Source organism: Mobula birostris, chromosome 7 (genome assembly GCF_030028105.1).
Source record: "Mobula birostris isolate sMobBir1 chromosome 7, sMobBir1.hap1, whole genome shotgun sequence".
NCBI classification, from domain to species: domain Eukaryota; kingdom Metazoa; phylum Chordata; class Chondrichthyes; order Myliobatiformes; family Myliobatidae; genus Mobula; species Mobula birostris.
In genome coordinates, this window is record NC_092376.1 from 55,832,992 (window position 1) to 55,855,429 (window position 22,438).

The following is a 22,438-nucleotide window of genomic DNA, read 5'->3' on the forward strand; positions in this document are numbered from 1 at the left end:
GCCTGCTGTACTTGCATGCTTGCTTTCAGTGACTGATGTACAAGAACACCTAGATCTCGTTGTGCTTTTCCTAACTTGACTCCATTTAGATAATCTGCCTTCCTGTTCTTACCACCAAAGTGGATGACCTCACACTTATCCACATTAAACTGCATCTGCCCACTCACCCAGCCTGTCCAAGTCACCCTGCATTCTCATAACATCCTCCTCACATTTCACACTACCTCCCAGCTTTGTGTCATCGGCAAATTTGCTAATGTTACTTTTAATTCCCTCATCTAAATCATTAATATATATTGTAAACAGCTGCGGTCCCAGCACTGAACCCTGCGGTACCCCACTGGTCACCGCCTGCCATTCCGAAAGGGACCCGTTAATCGCTACTCTTCGTTTTCTGTCAGCCAGCCAATTTTCAATCCATGTCAGTACTCTGCCCCCAATATCATGTGCCCTAATTTTGCCCACCAATCTCCTACGTGGGACTTTATCAAAGGCTTTCTGAAAGTCCAGGTACACTACATCCACTGGCTCTCCCTTGTCCATTTTCATAATTACATCCTCAAAAAATTCCAGAAGATTAGTCAAGCACGATTTCCCCTTCGTAAGTCCATGCTGACTCGGACCAATCCTGTTACTACTATCCAGATGTGACGTAATTTCATCCTTTATAATTGACTCCCGCATCTTTCCCACCACTGATGTCAGGCTAACCGGTCTATAATTCCCTGTTTTCTCTCTTCCTCCCTTCTTGAAGAGAGGGACAACATTAGCCACCCTCCAATCCATAGGAACTGATCCTGAGTCTACAGAACATTGGAAAATGATTACCAATGCATCCACAATTTCTAAAGCCACCTCCTTAAGTACCCTGGGATGCAGACCATCAGGTCCCGGGGACTTATCAGTCTTCAGACCCAACAGCCTATCCAACACCAATTCCTGCCTAATATAAATTTCCTTCAATTCATCCATTACCCTAGGTCTTTTGGCCACTATTACAGCTGGGAGATTGTTTGTGTCTTCCCTAGTGAAGACAGATCCAAAGTATCTGTTCAACTCGTCTGCCATTTCCTTGCTCCCCATAATAAATTCACCCGCTTCTGTCTTCAAGGGCCCAATTTTGGTCTTAACTATTTTTTTCCTTTTTACATACCTAAAGAAGCTTTTACTATCCTCCTTTATATTCTTGGCTAGTTTACCTTCGTACCTCATTTTTTTTCTCCGCGTATTGCCTTTTTAGTTACCTTCTGTTGCTCTTTAAAAGATTCCCAATCCTCTGGCTTCCCACTCGTCTTTGCTATGTTATACTTCTTCTCTTTTATTTTTATGCTGTCCATTACTTCCCTTGTCAGCCACGGCCTCCCCTTACTCCTCCTAGGATCTTTCTTCCTCTTTGGAACTGATCCTCCACCTTCCGCATTATTCCCAGAAACACTTGCCATTGCTGTTCCACTGTAATCCCTGCTAGGGTATTGTTCCATTGAACCTTGGCCTGATCCTCTCTCATAGCACTATAGTTCCCTTTGTTCAACTATAATACTGACACTTCCGAGTTTCCCTTCTCCCTCTCAAATTGTAGATTAAAACTTATCATATTATGGTCACTACCTCCTAATGGCTCCTTTACCTCGAGGTCCCTGACCAAATCCGGTTCATTGCACAACACTAAATCTAGAATTGCGTTCTCTCTGGTAGGTTCCAGTACAAGCTGTTCCAAGAATCCATCTCGGAGGGACTCCACAAACTCCCTTTCTTGGGGTCCAGTTCCAATCTGATTCCTCCAGTCTACCTGCATGTTGAAGTCCCCCATAACAACTGTAGCATTACCTTTGCAACATGCCAATTTTAACTCTTGATTCAACTTACACCCTAAATCCAGACTACTGTTTGGGGGCCTGTAGATAACTCCCATTAGGGTCTTGCTACCCATAGAATTTCTCGGTTCTATCCATACTGACTCTACGTCTCCTGATTCTATGTCCCCCCTCGCAAGGGACTGAATATCATTCCTCACCAACAGAGCCACCCCACCCCCTCTGCCCATCAGTCTGTCCTTTCGATAGGACGTATACCCTTGAATATTCGTATCCCAGGCCCCGTCCACTTGAAGCCATGTCTCTGTTATTCCCACAACATCATACTTACCAATTTCCAACTGTGCCTCAAGCTCATCCACTTTATTTCTTATACTCCGTGCATTCATATACAATACTTTCAATTCATTACTCCCCTCCCCTCCCATATCAATTCCTATTTCACTTGGCCATACTGTATGATCCCTTCTTGAGCTTTCTGCTCTGTTGATTCTGCTGTCTTTCTTAACTTTTCTTATTCTCACTTTCCCTTTAACTCCATCCTTATGTTTCCAGTTTGTCCCCTCCCCCCCCCCCCCCCCCCCACAACTTAGTTTAAACACACCCGTGTTGCAGAGGCAAACCTGCCTGCCAGAATGCCGGTGCCCCGCTTATTAAGGTGCAACCCGTCCCTTTTGTACAATTGATCCTTACCCCGAAACATACCCCAGTGGTCCAAGAATGTAAATCCTTGATTCCTGCACCAGTTCCTCAGCCACACATTCAGATCCATTATCTCCCTGTTCTTGACCACTCCAGCACGGGGAACTGGAAGCAAACCGAAGATAACCACCCTGGAAGTCCTGCTTTTCAGCCTTCTTCCGAGTTCTCTGAAGTTGCGCTGTAGAATGTCTTTCCTCTTCTTCCCCACATCATTTGTGCCAACATGCACCACCACTTCTGGATGTTCACCTTCACCCTTGAGGATTCCTTGTAATCGGTCCGTGACGTCCTGGATCCCGGCACCAGGGGGGCAACACACCATCCTTAAATCCCACCTGTTGCAGCAGAAACCCCTTTCTGTACCTCTCACTATGGAGTCCCCTACTACCATGGCTCTGCCTAACGTCTGTCTCCTTGGGTTTGCCTCAGCGCCAATTGTTAACTCACAGACCCGTCCGCCCCTCAGACTGGCACTGTCTTCTGTCCCGACAGCTTCCAAGAGGGTGAACTTGTTTACGAGAGGCACATCTCCCGGGGTCTCCTGTACTTCAAGCATCCTTTCCTTGCTCATTGTTGTCCTCCTACTCTCCTCCTGTATCCTGGGTGTAACAACCTCATTGTAGGTCCTGTCCAGAAAACTCTCGTTCTCCCGGATTAACCTAACGTCATCCAGTTGCCTCTCCAGTGCTGCAACACGGTCCTTCAGAAGCTGAATCTGGACACATTTTCCACAGGTGTAGGATCCAGAGGCACTATCAGTGTCCCTGACCTCCCACATCATGCACGCAGCACACTGAATCAGCCCAGCGGTCATCTCTTCTCCACTTCTCACCCTCTCCGACTGTGGTGTAGTCTCTTCCCTCAGCCTCCTCGCCGAAGACTCCTGAGCCAAAGACTCACACTCATCTCACAAGGCACTTCCCTCAACAAGGCCGCTCCCCTCCAGCGAGCCTTGCTTATATTAGCTGATAATTTCAGTAATTAGCTTCACCTGCCTCGCCTCCTCCAACCTCGAAGGTCTGGTTAGCTCGCTGCTCTCAACCGGCTTTTTAAATCAGCCGCTCCTTCTCAGAAGTGCTAGATTTGTGCTGCATTTGAAGGATGGATATTGGTCTTGATTGTGACAGTATGAGTATCTGGAACTCTGCATTAGTATAATCTAGCAAGAAAAAAATAATTAGTTTATCACTTGTTCACTTACACTTTTTCTTTTCTAATGTGAAGACTAATGTTTCTATCATTTATACATTAGTAATAAGCCCTATTAGTTTATTGAATCAAGAGAAGCTCCACATATACCAAATAAATGAGACAATCAATTAAAAGCCAACAACAATATTTGTGCAAAAATGTAATATCACTCTTGTAGATAATTTTAATTCAGCAGAATTTTGCTTGAAATATTATAAATCAAGCAAAAGCATAATATGTGGGTATGGTTATACAAATTCACCAGTAATTATGGAGAGAAAGAGATATTAAGAAAATATTACTTGACAGTGGTGATCTTAATTGTTTCATCTTGAGTGACTGGATTATAGGACTAACATCAAAAATATATACTTTGCACAATAAAGGTGATTGAAGAAGCTCAATATTCTGGGCAAAAAGTTTCTGTAAATAAAGGAAGCAGACAAAGATTGAAATAGAACTGTGTTGACTGATTTAAGAGTTCTTTAAAGAAGTAACATGGGCTGTGGTAAAGGGGAACTGGTAGATAGAAACACAAGAGATGCTGGTGATCCAGAGCAACACACACAAATGCTGGAAGAACTCAGCAGGTCAGGCAGTATCTATGGAAATGAAAAAAACAGTCGACGTTTTGGGCCGAGACCTTTCATCAGGACTAGAAAAGAAGGGGAAAGAAGCCAGAATAAGAAGGCGGGGAGGGGAAGGACTGCAAGCTAGGTGATAGGTAAAGCCAGGTGGGTGGGGGAGGGGATGAAGAAAGAAGCTGGGAGGTGAAAGGTGGAAAAGGTAGAGGGCTGGAGAAGAAGGAATCTGATAGAAGAGGAGAGTAAACCATGGAGAAAGGGAAGGTGGGGGGTGGGGGAACCAGAGGGAGGTGCTAGAGGATTGGAGGATAGCCAATGTTGTACCACTGCTTAAAAGTGCTCCAAAAATAAACCAGGAAATTATAGGCCAGTAAGCCTGACATCAGTAGTGGGAAAATTATCGGACCAGATACATACAGCAAGTATGTGGATAGACAAGGACTGATTAAAGGTAGTCAGTATAGCTTTGTGCATGGTAGGTCATGTCTAACCAATCTTACAGAGTCTTTTGAGGAAGTTACCAGGAAAGTGGATGAAGGCAAGACAGTGGATGTTGTCTACAAGACATTTGACAAGGTCCCACATGGTAGATTGGTCAAGAAGGTTCAGTCGCTCAGCATTTAAGACGAGGCAGTAAGTTCAATTAGACATTGGCTTTGTGGGAGAAGCCAGAGAGCGGTGGTAGATGGTTGCCTCTCCGACTGGAGGCCTGTGACCAGAGGAGGTCTGTTATTGTTTGTCATCTATATCACTGATCCGGATGATAAAGTGGTTAACTGGATCAGCAAATTTGCAGGTGACACCAAGATTGGGGTGTAGTGGACAGCAAAGGCGGCTATCATGTCTTGCAGCGGGATCTGGATCAGCTGGAAAAATGGGCTGAAAATGGCAGATGGAGTTTAATGCAGAGAAGTACAAGGTTTTGCACTTCGGTACATCTTACACAGTGAACGGCAGGACACTGAAGAATGCGGTAGAACAAAGGGATCTGGGAATACAGATTCATAATTAATTGGAAGTGGTATCACAGGTAGATATGGTTGTAAGGAAAGTTTACAATAAATCAAAGAATTGAGTACAGGAGATGGGATGGTATTTTGGAGTTGTATAAGACACTGGTGAGGCCTAATTTGGAGTATTGTGTACAATTTTGGTCACCTACAGGAAAAATATAAATAAAGTTGAAAAAGTAGAGAGAACATTTACAAGGATGTTTGCCGGATCTGAAAGACCTGAGTTATAAGGAAAGATTGAATAGGTTAGGACTTTATTCCTTGGAACGTAGAACGTAGAAGATTGAGAGGAGATTTGATAGAGGTACAGTATACAAAATTTTGAGAAGTATAGATAGGGTAAATGCAAGCAGGCTTTTTCCGCTGAGGATGGGTGGGACTACAACTAGAGGTCATGGGTTAAGGGTGAAAGCGATGAGGTAAATAGCAATTTCACAGCTATTTATTGCATCCCTCCCCTCCAGGTTTCATCTATCACCTGGTGTTTCTCTCTCCCCTCCACCCACCTTTTAAATCTACTCCTCAGCTTTTTTTTCCTCCAGGGTTTCGGCCCGAAACATCAACTGTACTTTTTCCCATAGAAGATGAGGAGGAACTGCTTTTCCCAGACAGTGGTGAATCAGTGGAATTCTCTGCCCAATGATGCAGCCAAGGCTACCTCGGTAAATATATTTAAGACAAGGTAGGATAGATTTTTGATTAGTAGGGGAATTAAGGGTTATGGGGAAAAGTCAGGTAGGCAGAGATGAGTCCATGGTCAGATCAGCCATGATCTTATTGAATGGTGGAGCGAGCTCGACGGGCCAGATGGCCTACTCCTGCTCCTATTTCTTATGTTAAGACTGAAAAGGCACCTTTTTTTTTCCCCACAGAGTGTCATGCATTTTGGAACTCATTGTATTCAGAGGTAATGGAAACAGCATCTTTGAATATTTTTAAGGTAAGAATTGGCAGATTTGTGATAGGAGTAGTGTGTAAGGTTACCACGGGCATATGTGAAAGTGGAAATGAGGATTGTATCAGATTAATCCTGATTTTATATTAAAAAAAGGGCCTCATGACTTATTCTTTTAATTTACATCGAAGACTATTTTAGCAAGTAAACCAGTATATGTAATGACAAACAGAGTGAAATGTTAACTGTAAAGCCTGACCAACAGCTTAAGATCTTGACTCTTCAATATCCTCATCATCTATATTTCCATAAGAGATTGTCATTGATAAATCCATTATGCACTTTGAATTGAACTGAATAATATTTGGAAATATCAATAATTAATAATATTGCTGCTAATTTCAGAAGAGCCGAATAGCTAGGAAAGTAACACTATCTTTCAGTGGTGGCAAGAATACAGCCCTCCTAAATAATGGTATCCAGCAGTTCCTACTGCAGATCACCCAGCAACAAGGATTGTTTGGGGCTGCAATTAGAGGAAATGGCCTCAAGCTATTAGCCACCATATGCTAGGTTTCACACAAAGTATATCAAGTTATCCACACGCTTTGAATAGGGCCCTTTTAGTGGGGGAATTGAGGACATGATTTAACATAGAAAAGATTCAAGAAAAGAACCTATAAATAATATTGTTTTGTTTACCAGACCAAAATCTTTAATGGCTCAAATGAAATCTATGCTCAGTCGCTGGCACTGCTTCAAAGGTAGATTCTGATAGATGGCTGAAAGACCAACATATTATTGTTTTTAATTCTTGAAATATTTGTAGATGAAAGGTATAATAGTTAAGGGGAATGTGAGGGGGAACTTCTTCACTCAGATGGTGGTGGGAGCGTAGAATGAAGTTGTGGATGTGAGTTCAATTTCAATATTTAAGAGAAATTTGGATAAGTACACGAATGGGAGGAGTATGGAGGGCTATAGTCCATGTGCGGGTCAATGGGACTGGGAGAATAACAGACCAGATGGACAACAGGGCCTGCTCCTGTGCTATAGCACTCTATGAAAGTAAGGTTCCTTTCATCTCTCTTGGTCAAGGGGAGATCTTTCTTTATTGAACTTTTTAATCTTAATGTTTATCTTTACTGTTCTATTCAAGTTTGTGTCAAAGTCAAAATATTAGTGCAAGGTTTTTGGAATGAAATACATTTCAATACACCGAAGACACTGAAATGGGAAAGCAAATCCTGGTATACCACCTTGAGCCGCTTTTTTGAAAAAGAACAGACAATTTAACTAATGCAGTATGATTAAAGAGTTTTCACTCTCACAGCTGCCCCCACAACCAATTCTGATGTTTTAATTTGTTGAACCTGATCATTGAAAATTTCAGCTTATGGCCTGCTTTTAGTTTCCATGGTAACCCAAAATATCCCAGTAGACATCCTTTGATTTAAACGAACACTGTGCTTGATCCAATAAATAATTCAGAACAGTTCAATAGAGAGAAAAATAATTCTCTTTTTCCACTTTCACAATGGATCTGAAATTAAGTAATAAAAGCTGTAGAGATGGTCAGGCTGGCTGCTAAGTATTATACACAAATGCACACCATGTTTAATATAGCAGGCAAGGCAGAGTATGGGACTGTTAAAGGTTGTCACATTGAAAATGACAGAGGGAAAGGTGGATGCAAATGAGCCCAGAGATCGAATTCGGGAAAGCGAGGATTAGGAATTCAAAGGACTTGGACAAGGGATAGAAACTCATTTTCAATCACAGGTACTGAACCTGCAATATAGTTGCACTTCCGTGTTGTACTCTTGTTCTGGAATTCTGTTCCACTTATTTCAATTAAAATCCATTATGCAAGCAAAAGAGTCAGTGAGAACGTGGCTGGGAGACAAAGCGTAACTAATTCTGGATAGATACGAGTGTTTGCATAACCTTCAGATAGAATGACAACACAGGGGCTATCAATAAGACCAATGAACAATCAACTAGAGGTGTTAAAGACAAGGCTATAACTGTGGGTGACATTGGGATGCAGTCAATCCTGATGTCCAGTGGCCATCTCCCTGTGTTTGCATGTCCTTCAGTTTCCTCTTGCATCGCTAAGATGTGGGAGAGTAGATAAACAGGCCACTGCAAAATTGTTCAAATGTACGGCGGTTGGGAAAAGTTGATGGAAATGCAAAGGGAATAGACCAGGGAAATTAGTAGAAAAATGAGATTGCTCTCTGGGCTGGCATGGACTTGATGGACTGAATGGCTGCCTTCTATGTTGTAAGGAAATATAGAAAATAAGGTGGTGAGGAGTTTGTTATGAAATTTTGACGTACTGTATATTTGTGATGGTTTGGATTTGGAATTAATGTTTCTGGCTGTCAAACAGCACAGACAATGCACGCTAACAGTATGTATCTAAGTAAACAATGGTGGATGGGAGTCAAATCCTGACGTAAAGTTGCATTCAACCCCTGTACTGGTGGTCATGTTCTTCAACCAGAATCAGCTACTCTTTTCTTGAGCCTTTCCTCATGGTCTTTCAAATGTTGAATCAATTTCCATGTAAGTTTTGCTATAATCTTAGCCTCAGGAGCTACCCAGCTGGGTTGCCGCTGATGATGTGGATGTGATTTTGGGCAGATCAACACCTTGCATTCAGTAAAATCCCAAGAAACTGCAGAGTGCAGACACAGCTCAGCACGTTACAAAAACCAGCCTCCTATCATGGACACTGTCTACACTCCAGTTGCCTCAGTAAAGCAACCAACAAGATCAAAGATTCTTCAACCCTGAACATCCCCTCTTCTCCCTCCTCCCATCAGGCGGAAGATATAAAAGCCTGAAAGCACATACCACCAAGCCTCAAGGATAGCGTCCATTATGCTGTTATATTTACTAAACAAACCCAAAGTTTGAAAATCTGAAATTATAGTCAGATTTGTGGATGTTAAGGTTCAAAAAGAAGGATGGGAAGTAAATGTGTTACCTGCCCATTACAACAGACAAGTGGCTCGAATTTCCTATCTTGACTGCACAGCCCAGAGTTTTCTTTTAAATCTCTTGTTAAGGTTAGGCTTGATCATGTCACTTGAGGTAGGTTGAATGTGGGAGAGAAAGTTTTGGATAGGAAGCACTGAAGTCTTGGTTTTCCTGCACATTACAACATTTTTGACTCCCTCATTGGCTAAGAGAGAGTCAGCCAGACTGATGTGCTTCTTCCCCAGGACTTAGAGTAGGGGCTCCAAGCTGGTCCCTCATTCTTGCTTCCAAAGATTATTATTGCCTGTCATTTGACATCCATCTGTTCTGTTAATGTTTTAAAATTATAGAAGTAAAACAAAACTACAGACTTTTACATATTAGTATTACAGCATCTTCAAATATAAAAGTTACTGCAAGATCTAAGCATGTTTGCCCAAGTCCAGTTTGGTTCCGAGATTTGTAAATTTGGAACTTGTTGTTTAAAATGTCCTCAAGTGTTCCCCTACCTAAGATGGAAATAGATACAGATGGATGGTTTACTTTATATTTAATATTATTTTTACTGTAATTGGGGAAAGAATTACATAGCACTGTTTTTCATACCAAGAGTATCTGAAATGTTTTACAAGCAATTCATTACTTTTCAATGAGCAACTGAAATTATTCCATTGGAAAAATCAATTGCATATAGCACGTCACAAAGACAGCAAATAAGCTAGTGAATGGTGAAGAAATGTTGGCCAGAACAGGAAGAAACTGCTTTACTTTAAAAAGTATCACAGAATTTTTTTTTTACATCGAGAGAAGAAGACAATTAATATTTTTCCCCAAAAGACAGGTCTGTTTTTATTAATCAAATACCTTGAATGTAAGAAGCAAGAAATATAATTGGCCATAAACATGCCACAACAGTATGCCAAGGCTTCTTCTACTTCTATTAGTGCATATTTTTGCATGCATACCTTGTGTAGAGGACTCAATTGTGACTATTTATCTTTTAGGCACATTAAGATGTTCAAAGGAATTTCACACATCTGCTAAAATCAACCTGTGCTAATGACCATCATACCTGCATCTCCTAAAGACAAGGGGAGCATTGCATCCAACCACTGCTGTTTGGAGAGTAACAAGAATAAAAGAACGTACCACTATTCAGCAGCACACAGGAACAGGCCCTACGGTCTACAATCTCTGTGATAAACAAAATCCCAAATTAAACTACATCTCTTCACCAGCAGGTGATCTATATCCCTCATTTCCCTGCACATTCATGTCTTTTGTATCCCACCAGAGTACCTGCTACCATCATGATGCTTTTCAGCCTACTCCAGATACCTATCACTCTTTGTGTAAAAATATTTGCTCCAAACATCCTCTAAACTTTCCCCCTCTTACCTTAAACACTTGCTCCCTAGTATTTGATATTTCTACCCTGAGAAAAGTGATTCTGATTGTCTACCCTATCTATGCCTCTCATACTTTTATGACCTTTTATCAGGTCTCCCCAGAGAAAACAACCCAAGTTTGTCCAACTTCTTCGAGCTCACAACCGCTGATCCAAGTGGCACCCGGTAAACCTCTGTGGTACCTTTTCCAAAGCCTCCATATCGGTTTTGTGATGGAGCAACCAGAATTGCACACAATACAGAATTACAGCCCATATAAGATTTTACATTACTGCAACATGACTTCCTTTACCCGTATACTCGATGCCGCAACCAATAAAGGCAAACACATGATTCATCTTCTTTACCACCCCATCTAACTGTGTATCCACTTCTGGGCAGCTATGGACATGGACTCCAACATCCCTCTGTACATTGATGCTGCTAATGGTCATGTCACTAACTGTGTACTTTGCATTTATTATTTTGCATTATGGAATTTTAACCCCAAAGGAGACACCCCTTTTCATTTACAGGTACCCAGATATCCAAGGTGAAGAGGTATACAAGGGAAGATCCAGAATCCTTTGGTTGCCCGAATGAAACAGCACAGAGAGGTGTTTTTGATTTTCACTTCAAAGCTGCTACAGTGTCTGCACCATTAAAATGACTTCCCAAAAAACTTGCAGCCTGTTAATGATCTCTTTAAATAGCACAAGTGGAGACTTGCATTTGCAATTAAGACCCAATTTTCTATCCACACCCACTCTATTTCGTAGCTGTGTGTATGGGTCAGTTTGAAAGGGAGGGTGCCTATTGTGTGATGCATGAAAATTGATGTCACCCTGACAATTCCTTGATTCAAACAAATGCATCATGCGCTCAAAAATCATTATACGTTCTGCATGCCATGGAGTGCTCAAATTGAGGCATAAAATCAATCTCAAATTGCACAAAACCTGCTTGTGATTAAATCTCCAAGCCATAAAATCTACTGATTGAGCTAGACACTTATTATATATTGATGTTTGTCCCACTGTATAGTTTTTGTGAATACATACGTAATGTTTCCTTGCAACAAATAAAATCATATTCCACTCCAGAGCAGCACGTAACATCAGAATCCTGCTGTAAACAAGGTTGGTCTATTTTAAGGAAAGGATGCTCAAAAATAATATTAATGTAAAATCTAAACACACAAAATTCTGCAGATGCTGGGAAGTCAGAGCAACACCCATAAATTGCTGGAGGAACTCAGCAGGTCTGGCACCCTCATGGACATTTCGAGCCGAGAACCTTCATCATGATCATGCTTTAAATACCAGGAATAAATACCTGAAGCAAGCTTCATTTATTTTGACACATATAATAAATTTTTACAGCTCTTAGAGTATTGAACGTGTGTTCCAGACTCCAGTTAAACATATATTTCTATATAGAGATCTAACAGTTTTTTGTCTTTCCCCCATTATTAACTGCACAATAGTTTCTATAATTTCTGTTTTGCTCAGACTTGTATGTTTAAAGTGTGCCAAGGGTTTCCCTTTCAATAAATGCTAAGAAGGATTAAGTTCCTTCAAATAAAACATTCCCATCAGAATTCGCCATCTCAAAGGAGGATCATTACTCATCACTCTGGCACAGTTTCGACAGGAAATTACGTGAAATGGAAATGTGAGGGGGGGGGTTGGAAGGAGGAATGCAGCCATTCCCTCCTGATGATGCTCATTAACCCTCAATCCTCATGGCCTCTGTGCAATGTTAAATTAAATTATGTAGAATGTCACTATTATAGAGAGCATTATGATTCTGGTGTAATTCCCCACTTACATATCACCTTCACAGCTGCACAGCTCATTAACTGGTATTCTCTAAAGGCAAAAATCATCGTGCATCTTTAAGCAATGACTGATGGGGGAAAAGAAAAAGAAAACACACCATCATGGGTTGGAAAATACACATTTAATGCAACAGTGCTGGACAATATGGAAACAAAATCTGTAATGCCAAGTGTGCAGAAAAATTGCCCAAAATGTCATATTATTTAATTACCTGAACTAAATTTGCTTTTCTGTCTACTCCACATGCTGTACTCATTAATTGCAAGAATTGCAATCATAACAATGTTTTCCCTAGCAATGTGTCTACATTTATCAAATATTCTTTAACTAAATATATGATAGAGAATTTGAACCTCATCATTGTAAACAAGGAGGTGATAGGTGCTGCCTGTACTTATCCATTGTTGTAATGAATGGTATGGTAGGACAGGATTAATTCTATCATTCCAGCAGAGATCTTCTACCAGAGGAGAACTTGGACCAAAGATCATTTTCTATTAATTAAACATATGCCAATTTGTTACAGAGTCACAGAGACAGATAACATTATGGATTCATAGATAGTGTCACAAGGACATAGAAAGATACAACATGAAAACAGGCCTTTCAACACCTAGGCTGCCTCAAACATTGACTGACCTACTTACTCTAATGCTGGTCATGGAACTCAACAACTCCCACCTGCCACTGAAACAGGCCCATGGCTGAAGCCATCTCCCTGGAATCAGCACTGATGCCCTGCAAGGCTGTGGGCTCAATCCTCAACTTTACTCTCTACAACATTCACAACTGTGCGGCCAGCTTTTGCCCTAACCCCTTCTACTAGTTTGCAGATGATACCACCACAGTAGCTCAGATCTCAAACACGCGTAGCGTGCTGTAAGGTTTCACTGCTAATGTAGCGGCAATGTTTGGGTTATGACTAGAGATAACGGGGTTTTGGAATGTGGGGCTATGCAGTGAGGGGGATGTTGTACTTTCTTGTGGGTGTTGGAGCAGGGATTTTGCAGTCTTTTGCTGAGGAGAGAGGACGCGAATGGAGAGAGTTGGTAGACCGCTGGATGGAATGGACTTGGAGCGAGGGTCTGAGGGTCGGCTACGCTTGGAGGAGATCGACAGGAAACCAGTGAACTGAACCATGAGCTTCTACGTTGTGCATTAGACTGTTTCATGAGAATGGGCACTTTTCTTTTTTCGTTTCTTTACTAACCATATAGTCAAATTAAGAATTATAAAACTCAATCATTTAATTTCATATTGTGTACTGTTTGTTATTTTGTGATACTGATTTTTAACAAGGGAACACATCATGCAGCATCCACCCAGACAAGATTTCTTAAGTTTGGCCGGGCCAACGGCTGTCTTCCCCTAGATTAAGCTGATAGCTGAACCGAGAGTTACACACGGATGAGATAGAGTACAGGAAGGAGACAGAAAGCCTTGTGGAATGGTATCAAGATAACAACTTTTCTTTCATTGTCAGCAAAACAGATCAGCTGGTCATCTACTTCAGGAAGAGGGGCAAAGTACAGACCATTAATTGCATCAGTGGTGCTGAGGTGGGGAATAGTTGAAAACTTCAAGTCCTTAGGTGTAAATATAACCAACAAATGTTTCCTGGTCTAATCATGTAGACACAATGGCCAAGAGGCAGCACTGCTCCTCCCTCAGAAAGCTAAGGAAATCTGGCATGTCCTTGATAACCCTTAGCAATTTTTACAGATGCACCATAAAAAAAAATCCTATTCAGATTCAGTTTGCTATGGCAACTGCTCTTCCCAAGATCACAAGAAATTGCAGAGTTTTGAACATAGCCCAATCTATGTACGTTTCACAAGAAAACTAGCCTCTCCTCCACTGATTCTGTCTCCACTTTTCACTGCCTCAGGAAAACAACCAAAATTAATCAAAGCCTCCTCCCACCTCGGTCATCTCTCTTCTCCCCATCCCATCAGGCAGAAGATACAAAAGTTTGAAAATACGCACCATCATCCTGGAGAACAGCCGTGGTCAGACTCCTGAACAGATAACTTGTATGAGAAAAATAAACTCTTGATTTCTCAATCTACCTCACTGTGGCCCTTTCACTTAATTGAGTGCAACTGTAACACTATATTCTGCATTTTGTTATTGTTTATCCTTCTGTACTATCTCAATGTGCTTACATTTGGAATGATCTCTCTGGATGGCCTACAAGTATCCCAGTGCTCATGCCAATTATAAACCAATTATCAATTGCTTCATTTCCCTTTCTTGCCACAGTCTGAATTCAGATCCCACTATCCATCCACACACAGACTAGCGGCAAAAGTAGTGTGATTGCTTGAGTTGAGTCAGATGTTCTCCTAAGGGTTTGTCTATTGCTGTGTCCTCAGGTGGCTGCAGAGGTTGGTCCAGGATCTACATGTTCTATTGCAGTGTGGACACGAGTAGATGGTGGCTGTGGTTAGCAGGTGGGCCTCTTGGTTGTTCATTCTCTCCTTCTGCAGCTGCTGCTTGTTCTCTGTGGCACACTGGAGGTTGCTCATGTAGTGCAGCCCCCTCTTGAACAGATTTCCTCCAGCTGAATCTATTGAGTGAAATGTCTTCCCAGGTTTTAGATGTAGTGTTGGATTACTTCAAGCTGGTTTTGATGTTTGAAGCATTTCTTTGCCCACCAGGGGCTCACTGACCTTCCGTCAACTGGCAGTAAAGGATCTGTTTGGGGAGATGCAAGTTAGGCATCTGAATGACATGCCCTACACATCGGAGCTGGTGTTGCTTTATCGTGGTGGGAATGCTGTTCATGTTGGCCTCCTCGCTGGTGTTAGTGTGTTTGCTCTTCCAGCTAATCCTCAAAATCTTTCGCAAGGCTCTTTGTTGGTATTGCTCCAGGGAGTTCAGATGTCTACTGCATTGCTGCTGCCAATGATTCACCTCCATACAGTTATGTAGGAAGGAAAACTGCTCTATAGACCAAGAATTTTGTAAGGACTTGTAGGTCACAATCTTCAAAGACCCTTTTCCCTAATCTTGCATAGGCTCCACTAGCACCTCTCAGGCGGTGGCTGAGCTCTGAGTCGATGCCTGCTTTTGAGGAGAGAATGCTGCCAAGGGAAGGGACATAGCCTACATTTTCAAGGGTGATATTGCCAACTTTTATAGAGAGCTGGTTGGGTGATGACTGACGTAGGATCTGTGAACAAGACCCAGGACTCTATATACATTAGCAAAGACATTCAGGATACATAGGAGGTTTTCTTCAAAGTGAGCTGCAATGGTGTTTTCATCTGCATACTGAAGCTCCATGATAGTGGTGGTGCTGACTGTGTTCTTGGCCTTGAACTAGTTGAGGTTGAAAAGCCTATTGTCCATTCTATACACAATTGAGACTCGCTGTGGCAGGTCTTGGCCAATGATGTGAAGGATGGCAACAATAAAGATGGCAAACAGAACGGGTGCAATGATACAGACATGTTTGACTCCTGTCTGAACAGTGATGGGTTCTGATTCAGTCTCACTATTGTTGAGTACTCTGGTTGACATGCCACGGCAGTATGCAATGGGCAATTATCCTACCAACTCAAATGTCCTTAGGGTATGGAAGGAAACTCACATAGAAATGATCAGAGAAAATATCCAAACTCCATACAGACAGCAGTCGATATTAGCACAGACCCCCACGTCCCTGACACTGAGGCAGTGTTTCCTCTGGCTGCACATTTTTCATTTATAATCTCCTTACAGTATTTTGAACTCTCAGATCAGAGACTCAAACTCATCTTCCTTTGGTTCCCCATCATCTTAAAAGACACTGCAGTAAATAGGGCTGAAGAAGCAAATTCAGAAGTGGGAGACTCTTAGTGCAGATCTATTGCATTGGTAGCCTCCTTAGGAATTTCGATGCACCGATTATTTGCCTTTTATAACCTGCATCTGTTTATTTTAAAAGCGTGGACTACCCTTCACTATATGCTAACCTCTTGCTTGAATCATCAACAGACAAGCCACAATCATGAGTTAACATTTCCTTTCAAATAACTGATGAAGCTCACCTCAGCAGTATGCATTTGGATTTCATCATTTCAATATTAGAATGTAAAGTGCTACTACTTTGCTGTATTAAATCCGGCATGAAAAAGTTTACGTTGCTCCAGACATGACAGAGTGGGAGGGATTAAAGGAAGAGGGGTGGCATTACGCGTCGGGGAAATAGCACAGCAGTGCTCCATCTGGGCAGACTGGAGAACTTAATACTGAAGAGTAATGGGTGGAACTGAGATATAAGAAAGGTATGGCCTCCCACTTTAATGGGACTATGTTACAGACCACCCAACAGTCCTAGGAATTTAGAGGAACAAACTTGTAGAGAGATTGCAGACTGCTGCGAGAAACATAAGGTTGTTATAGTAGGTGATTTTAATTTTTGACATATTGACTGGGAATCCCATACTCTAAAAGACTAGATGGGCTAGAGTTTGTCACATGTGTTCAGGAAAGTTTCCTTCATCAGTACATAGAACATCCATTGAGAGAGCGTGTGATACTAGATCTCCTATTAGGGAATGAGACAGGGTAGGTGATAGGAGTTTGTGTAGGGTAATGCTGTGCAGCTAGTGACCACAAAGCCATTAGTTTCAAAGTAAATGTGCAAAAAGTAGGTCTGGTCTGTGGGATGAGATTCTAAATTGGAGAAAGGCCAATTCTGATGGTATCAGAAATGTTCTGGCAAGTTTGGATTGGGACAGACTGTTTTTCTGACAATAGTGTACTTGGAAAGTGAGTGGCCTTCAAAACTGAAATTTTGAGAGTACAAAGCTTGTATGTGCCTGTTAGAATATAAGGTAACAATAACCGGTGTAGGAAACCTTGGTTTCCAAGAGATTTGAGGCCCTGGTTAAGAGAAAAAAGGGAGTGCATAGCAGGTATAAGCAAGTAGGAACAAATGAGGTGCTTATGGAGTACAAGAAATGTAAGAGAACATTTAGGAAAGAAATCAGGAAGGCTAAAAGAAGGCATGAAGTTGCTCTAGCAGACAAGGTGAAGGAGATTCCTAAGGGAGTCCACAGATATGTTAAGAACAAAAGGATTGTAAAGGGCAAAAGGATTGTAAGAGACAAAATTGGTCCTCTGGAAGACCAGAATGGTAATCCATGTGAGGAGCCAAAACAAATGAGGGAGATCTTAAATGCATTCTTTGCATCTGCATTTACTCAGGAGATGAATACAGAATCTATAGAAGTGAGGCAAGGCAACATCAATTTCATGGACCCTGTACAGGTTACAAAACAGGAGGTGCTTGCTACCCTGAGGCAAATCAGTGTGGATAAATCCCCACGGCTTGACAGGGCATTCCCTCAGACCCTACAAGAGGCAAGTGCAGAAATTGCCGGGGTCCTAGCAGAGACATTTAAAACATCCTTAGTGACAGGAGAGGTACCAGAGGATTGGAGGATAAGTTGTTCCACTGTTTAAAAAAAAGCCTGTAAACAGAAACTGGGAAATTGAGTCTGACATCAGTTATGGGAAAGTTATTAGAAGGTATTCTAAGGGACTGTATATATAAGTATTTGGATAGACATGGACTACTTAAGGGTAGTCAGCATGGCTTTGTTTGTGATAGGTCATGTCTAACTAATCTCATCATTTTTCGAAGAAGTTACCAGAAAAGTAGATGAAGGCAAGGCAGTGGATGTTGTCTATGTGGACTTTAGTAAGGCATTTGACAGGTCTCGCATGGGAGGCTGATCAAGAAGGTTCAATCACTCAGCGTTCAGGATGAGGTAGTAAAGTGGGTTACACATTGGCTTTGTGGGAGAAGCCAGAGAGTGGTAATAGGGAGTTGCCTCTCTGACTGGAGGCCTGTAACTAATGGTGTGCCACAGGGATCGGTGCTGGGTCCACTGTAGTTTGTCATCTATATCAATGGTCTGGATGGCAATGTGGTTAATTGGATTAGCAAATTTGCAGATGGCACCAAGATTGGGGGTATAGTGGACAGCGAGGAAGGTAGTCAGAGCTTGCAGAGGGATCTGCATCAGCTGGAAAAAAAATGGGCTAAAAAAATGGCAGCTGGTATTTAATGCAGACAAGTGTGAGGTTTTGCACTTTGGTAAGACCAATCATGGTAGGTATTACATAGTGAATGGTAGGGCACTTAGCAGTGTGGTAGAATAAAAGTATCTGGGAATATAGATGTATAAGACCAAAAGACACAGGAACAGAATTAGGTCATTCAGCCCATTGAGTCTGCTCCACCATTCCATCATGGCTGATCCCGGATCCCACTCAATCCCATACACCTGCCTTCTCGCTATATCCTTTGATGCCCTGACCAATCATAGAACATAGAATAGTACAGCACATTACAGGCCCTTCGGCCCATAATGTTGTGCCGACCCTCAAACCCTGCCTCCCCACCTTAAATTCCTCCATATAGCTGTCTAGTAGTCTCTTAAACTTCACGAGTGTATCTGCCTCCACCACTGACTCAGACAGTACATTCCACGCACCAACCACTCTCTGAGTAAAAAACCTTCCTCTAATATCCCCCTTGAACTTCCCACCCCTTACCTTAAAGTCATGTCCTCTTATATTGAGCAGTGGTGCCCTGGGGAAGAGGCACTGGCTACCCACTCTATCTATTCCTCTTATTATCTTGTACACCTCCATCATGTCTCCTCTCATCCTCCTTCTCTCCAAAGAGTAAAGCTCTAGCTCCTGTAATCTCTGATCATAATACATACTCTCTAAACCAGGCAGCATCCTGGTAAATCTCCTCTGTACCCTTTCCAATGCTTCCACATCCTTCCTATAGTGAGGCGACCAGAACTGGACACAGTACTCCAAGTGTGGCCTAATCAGAGTTTTATAATCAGGAAACTATCAACTTCCGCATTAAATATACACATAGATTTGGCCTCCACCGCAGTCTGTGGCACAGTGTTCCACAGATTCACTACTCTCTGGCTAAAAAAGTTCCTCCTTACCTGTGTTCTGAAAGGTCGCCCCTCAATTTTGAGACTGTGCCCTCTAGTTCTGGATACCCCCACCGTAGGAAACATCATTTCCACATCCACTCTATTTGGGCCTTTCAATATTCAGTACGTTTCAATGAGATCTGCCCGCATTCTTCTAAATTCCAGTGAATACAGGCCCAAAGGTGCCAAACGCTCCTCATATATTCACCCTTTCATCACCTTCGTGAACCTCCTCTAGACTCTCTTCAATGACAACACATCCTTTCTGAGATATGGGGTCCAAAACTGTTGACAATTCTCCAAGTGCAGCCCAACTAGTGTCTTATAAAGCCTCAGCATTCTCTTTGCTTTTATATTCTATTCCCCTTGAAATAAATGGCAACATTGTATTTGCCTTTTTTTTTACCACAGACTCAACCTGCAACTTAACCTTCTGTAAGTCTTGCACAAGGATTCCCAAGTCCCTTTGCACCTCTGATGTTTGAACCTTCTCCCCATTTAGATAAATGTCCGCACTATTGTTCCTTTTACCTAAATGCATCATCATACATTACCCAACACTGTATTCCATCTGCCACTTTTTTACCCATTCTTCCAATTTGTCCAAGTCCTGCTGCAATCACATTACTTCCTCAGCACTATCTACCCCTTTATCTATTTTTGTATCATCCACAAACTTTGCCACAAAGCCGTCAATTCCATTATCCATATAACTGACAATGTGAATAGTAGTAGTCCCAATAATGACCCCCGAGGAACATCATTAGTCACCGACAAACAGAAAAGACCCCTTTTATTCCCACTCATTGCCTCCTGCTTGTAAGCCATTCCTGTATCCATGCCAGTATATTTCCTGTAACACCATAGGATTTTATCTTGTTAAGCCACCTCATGTGTGGCACCTTATCAAATGCCATCTGAAAATCCAAGTAAATGACATCCACTGCCTCTCCTTTGTCCATCCTGCTTGCTTATTCCTTGAAGAACTCTAACACATTTGGGAGGCAAGATTTTCCTTTACAGAAACCATGTTGGCTTAGACTTATTTTATCATTAGTCTCCAAGTACCCTGAAACCTCATCTTTGATAACATAGTCTGACACTTTCCTAACCACTGAGGTTGGGCTAACTAGCCTATAATTTCCTTTCTTTTGACTTCCTCCCTTCTTAAAGAGTGGTGTGACATTTGCAATTTTCCAGTCCTCTGGGACCATACCAGAATCAAGTGATTCTTGAATGATCTCTTCAGAAACCTCTCTCAGGACTCTGGGATGTAGTCCATCTGGTCCAGGTGACTTATCAATCATAGGTAGTTTTAAACATCAATAAAAAGCCTTGTATTCTTCTCTGACATGGCAAAGGCAGGGAAGATTAGAATGATGTCACCGAGCCTGTGTCAAGTTTCTTCATTGACAACAAACTCCTGCAAGTACAATTTCTATCTTTTTCCACATGCTGGCTGACTTTGTGATGTCCAGTATTTTCTGACATTATTCCAGAATGTAAGTGAGAATAATGTCTTTCACAAATAGATTTCTAGTCGCAAAAGCCCTGTTATTTTCAGATCTGCCACTGTACTTTCACAATGCTGTGCGAATTTTTTATGTAAAGTGTCTTGATTCACTTTGCTGTCATTATACTTGCAGCATAAAGCACTATGTTTATCGTACCAAGCAGGTTTTACTCATATTTTATCAGTTACGATTTCACCATCTGAGATAACATTTTAAAAGACATTAGATTCCTAAATTAATATGTTTGTAATTAGTTATTGAAATAAGTTTTGCTCTTCAGTGGAATTTGAAAGGGCTCAATATTATAACATTGCTGAGGCAGGCACAAGAGATAAAAGCTTTCATTTTCTTTTCCTTAAATATGATTTTTTTTCTTTAACCCATTTCTCCTTTATGGCAGCGACCTCTCGCAGGGGTACAGTTCCCTGGACACAGGCGCCATAAGAAACATCACTAATTTGATCAACATCCAGATGAGAGCATTGTTAAATGGTGTCAGCAGGTATTAGACTGTAAATGTCACAACTGGGGCTCTGCCCTTGCCTGCTCAAATGTTTCTAGAAAAAACCCGCTAAGTAGCAATCAAGACCAAGAACCTTAATCTTTTCCTCCAACATCCCCAATGCCATTCTCATCTAACTTAGCTCACTCAATAAATTGCAGGGTAGGTTCTGATAAGGCGTGGTACTGGAACCCACTTGCCCTCGTATGGAGAAACCAGTCATATTATCTTCTTGGTGAGGAACCCAAATGTATTGTAAATGACTGCAGAGACAAGGTGTACTAGCAAATGATCACCCACTTTGTTAAGAGGCACTTTATTCTCGCAATTTGTTTCTGTAGGTTCCTCAAGCAGAGAACTAATGAAAGAAGTAATCCCTAATTACAAAGGGGTTAAAAGTTAATGATTCAAACATTTATTCTCTCATGGTATTTCTGTGACTTAGAATTCCTCTCAGATGCTGCCTTACAAGGCTGTGTACCCTTGCTTATCAGTACACTCCCATAATTTCCAACTTTGCGCCCACCATTGGACCCCGGACCCCCAGGATGAACCATTAGATCTGCAATCTGCTGATGGTCGGATCAGAGGCATTCATCTGGTGACTAAGAGGTCCAGGTATGATCTCTAAAAAGTCATCGCATGGGCAAACACGCTATTCCGGACTAAAGTTGAATCAACAAAGGATGCTTGACAGTTGTGGCACAGCTTGAATGCAATCACCTCTTGTAAAGTAAAATCTAGTGACATGGGTGACAACAGGGCTTCCAGATGAGCTCTATGCCTCTGATGCTCACCTTGACCATCAAAACATGGAGGAACCATCACGAACTCCCACCACCCCGATGATCCTGTGATTTCAGCCTCTGAGGCTGATGTACGAGCAGCCGTCAGGAGGGTGAACCCATGGAAAGCATCCGGTGCCTGACCAAGTATTAGAGACTTGTGCTGATCAGCTGGCTGGAATGTTCACTGATATCTTTAATCTCTCTCTTCAGCGGTCTGAGGTACCCCCTGCTTCAGCTACACAGGCGCCTAAGAAGAATG

General features: G+C 41.9%; 1 protein-coding gene and 1 long non-coding RNA gene across 3 annotated transcripts in view; one reads left to right on the forward strand and one right to left on the reverse strand.

Annotated features, from left to right (window-relative positions):
* The window catches only part of gpr45 (G protein-coupled receptor 45), a 60,123-nt gene that overhangs the window by 13,213 nt on the left and 24,472 nt on the right, over positions 1-22,438 (reverse strand). Inside the window, exon 1 of one of the 2 annotated variants that reach the window (XM_072264334.1) lies at positions 2,508-2,578. The exons of the other annotated variant lie outside the window; for it this stretch is intronic. The gene's annotated coding sequence lies outside the window, so the exon portion shown is untranslated. Of the gene's footprint in view, positions 1-2,507; positions 2,579-22,438 lie in introns of those variants that run through there. 2 annotated transcript variants of the gene reach the window in all.
* Positions 5,890-11,184, forward strand: LOC140200742 (uncharacterized). The gene is made up of 3 exons (XR_011886715.1): positions 5,890-5,966; positions 6,177-6,244; positions 11,112-11,184. It is a non-coding gene; the product is annotated as an uncharacterized lncRNA (long non-coding RNA).